We start from the raw sequence: 3,852 nt of genomic DNA on the forward strand, positions 1-3,852 counted from the left end.
AAAAAATGATTGAATGCACTGGGGAAGAAAATAAATCAAAAAATCGGTCAATCATGAACAAGAAATAACCAACAGTTCGATTCTTAGGAAACTCGAAGGAGTTCATTCTGCAGTGGGTCATTAGGCAGTTACTAGATTCTAAGCTGAGCCAGAAAAAGAAAAAAAAAATATTTCCATCATCTAGCACATTATCGTATAACAAGTAAAGCTTTACAGTCGCAATTTATTTGAATTCTTAAAAGAATTTAACAAGCGCTTCATAATTTCAAGAATTATGAACATCCATAGAATCCAATTTGAATTGTATTATGCTAAAATAAATAAATTAAGGAGTAAGAGTAATGTATAGTATTCATGTATATTAACTAATCATTGGGAATAATATTATAAATATTGGATATTTAATACAATTAATCGATAGTCGGGACTAAATTTGACAATGTTCAAATATCTGCTTATGCTGATGATATAGCCATATACTCGGCAAGCATGAATGCAGACAAGGCCATGGACCAGGCCGCCGCAGCGGCCCATCTCATCGCTAACAAACTACGAGACATAAACATTCATATCAATCCACAAAAAACAGACGCCATCACCTTCTCATACAAGAAAACTCCCAACAGAGCACCTAAACTGAACGAACAGACAATACAAACCAAGAAACATCTCACTTACCTAGGCATTAAACTAGAAACACATCTATCTTTCACTGCACACATACAGAACAGAATACAAATCGTCAAGACAACATCATACCAACTTAAACACCTCATCTACTCACCAGGGCTGTCACTCAGACTCAAATTACTCATCTACAAAGTAATACTACGACCATCACTCCTACATGGCGCACCACTACTACACTATCTTTACCCAACAGCCCTGAAATCACTACAACAATCCCAAAACAGCACACTACTGAAGATATGTCGAGGGACATCTCTTGAAAGACGTAACATGGCACACATTCATAACGAACTACAGTTAGAAACTGTACAACAGCACATCACACGGAGACACATTAAATTCTTCGACAGTCTCCCTGCTTCCTTCAATCCAGTATTCTAGTCTATCACCCCATCCCCCCTTCCTGCGAGGTGGCAGGGTAGGAAAGGTTTCAAAAACCCTATTAACATCACCTCAAAGCTCCATCTTCAGAAGCACCCCAACCCCCTCCCTCACACTTCTTTTGATTTCAGACTGTTTCTCTTATCATTCCACCATTATCTATTGTCTTTATTATTTTTATTTTTATTTATCTTTATTTTTATTTTTTATCTTATATGCGATACAACACGAGGAGGCCCCTCACCACCGGACTCAAAATAGCTCCTGAATGGATAGCTCATTTGTAAAATTAAATATAACAGGTAACCTTAAAATACCAAAGGTAGTAAAAGGTAAGACACAACACGAATTACTTTTCTTTCTTACACAGTAATGCACTACTAATTCACATTTTATTTCTGTTTTTAGAGGGTTCGGAAAAAAAAAAAAAAAAAATTAATTGATGAACTGCCGAACAATTCTTTCCAGTTCTGATCCCAAATACATCAAATAAAATATTCGGACCGCAAAAAGGTGAGTTGACCAGAGAATTCAGAAGGTTAAACAAGGCCTAATTGAGGAAAATGTACCTGGTATATAAGTATAATTCGGGTTATGGTATTTCGACGAACAAGATAGACGTGTAAGGTTGTAGTCGTTATAAACGAACGTTTTCCTAAAATGTTATAAACATTGTACCAATGAGTAAATGTCCAAGGGGTAGACCGAGGTGAGTGAGAGGATTCCGTCAAGACTGATCTGGCAGATTATGAGCGAAAACATATATACCAAAATTTTAATACTGCATCTCGAAATATAATTGCAAACCCACATAATTCTAGGGTCTAAAGGGGCCGTTAAAAAGAAAGTAGCAGGAAAATGAAGTATAGTAATATTAATCTTAGCTCTCTCAAGTTTCTTTTTATAGAAGAACAAAAGTTGACGCCAAGGTAATTGAATTTATATAAGATTGGGATCTTTTGGTGAAATGACTTCTTTCCTTTGAATGTGCTATCAAAAAGACATCATGAGGAGAACCCTCTTCTTCGTTCGTTGGAGCTGCGGAAGATTTGCATTTAAATGAGGATCACCGGTAGCATCACCCTCGTCTCCTTTATTCTCCCCTCCAATTACAGGCTGCAGGGCTGCCATCTATAGCAACTTGTTGGCCAAGTTGACTTTGCTAAATCCGCAAGTCGGCATTTTCCCCCTCAGCTGTAATTTAGCCCTCGGCTATGATGGGGTCGACGGTACTTTTTCAATAGGTGGGACTTGAATTATATCATTCCAACCTTACAATTCAAAAGAATCGTTTCGCCCTGCCAGACAAAAAATTTAACGAAATGTCTCGTAGTTACTGAAAGATTATGGACCGAAATATCTGGAGAATGTTTGTATGATTTTTGAAACACAGAAAACTTTTGGAAATATGTTTTCGAACTCGTAGAGTTAAATACTATCGAATGTAGATACACAAATAATGCTCAATGAAGAGTTATAATTATTTTAGTGGGCAAGCAAAGGCTAACATCATTCAGTCTCTCTAGAAACTACTACTTGTAAAAGAACAGGAACCAGTTCAGCTGAATTTCTAGGCTAACTCTATATATTGAAAATCATTAAAAATTATTTCATTAGAGTTACTGGCAAGATTATAACCCTGTTGATAAAGAGGTATAGAAACATTTAACGCATCCTCCTAAGGACCATATCGTGAAACGAATTGCTTCGTCTTGGCACTTCGGTCGGAATTAGCATGCTTAACAGTGATCGTAAAAGGACAAAAATTAAGAATGTAAGTATGTTACAAAGAGTTATCGACTGCTATATATTGTAAACTAACCCTCAGGCTATTGATTAACACGAGGAGGCCCCTCACCTCCGGACTTAAAATAGCTCCTTTTTAGAATGGATAGCTCATATATGACATTAAACATAACAGGTAACCTTAAAATAGCAAAGGTAGTAAAAGGTAAGACACAACACGAATTACATTTCTTTTTCAATGTAATGCACTTACTAATTCACTTCTTATTTCTGTTTTGGAGGGTTCGGAAAAAAAACAAAAAAAAAAAACTATTGATTCCTATCAGCTGAACTACTTAAATGTTTAAAAACATTACAAACTGCAATAATGAAAATTACAATATCTTTCCTTCATTGAAAAGATACGCTTTCTTTGTTCGTATGTTTATGATTCTACTGATTTATATACATTTTTATTAGTAGCCACTATAATTTGAAACAAGGACATGGATATAAAGGACAACACCCATATTTCTATGTTTGATTAGGACTGTGAGAAAAAAAGGCTTCTAAACAAGATTTTTTGCAATGCAAAACAGTTTTGCACTAGATATGAAAGAGATTCTTTTTTTGGGACCTTGATTTTGGATATTTAAATATTTGAGTATTTTAATAGAACACAGAATATTTCATGAGGAAATTTCACCCTTGGATACAATTATTTTCTGTTAAGGGAAACTTCTTATGCATTATTCTGGTAAGAATTGCCATAAAAATTAGGAAAGAAATGATTTTTCCTTTTTTATGTCATTGCTAACAAACATTCTTTGAATAATCCAATCAATATTTTTAATTACAAATATTTATACACCTTCCCTTTTAATGAAATCTCATTACAATATGATTTGTCGTTTTTGTCTATATGATGCTTTTAGTTTGTTTTTTTTCGTACACTTTATTAAAATAAAATTAGCACTTCATATAAAGGGTGTTTTTTTAAGCCCGATAGAACTTGAAATTGTAAAAAATAACACAAAAAATTAAATTGTAATCAAA

This window comes from Halyomorpha halys, unplaced genomic scaffold, assembly GCF_000696795.3.
Source record: "Halyomorpha halys isolate HHAL.00 unplaced genomic scaffold, Hhal_1.1 Scaffold697.1, whole genome shotgun sequence".
Taxonomy (NCBI): Eukaryota; Metazoa; Arthropoda; class Insecta; order Hemiptera; family Pentatomidae; genus Halyomorpha; species Halyomorpha halys.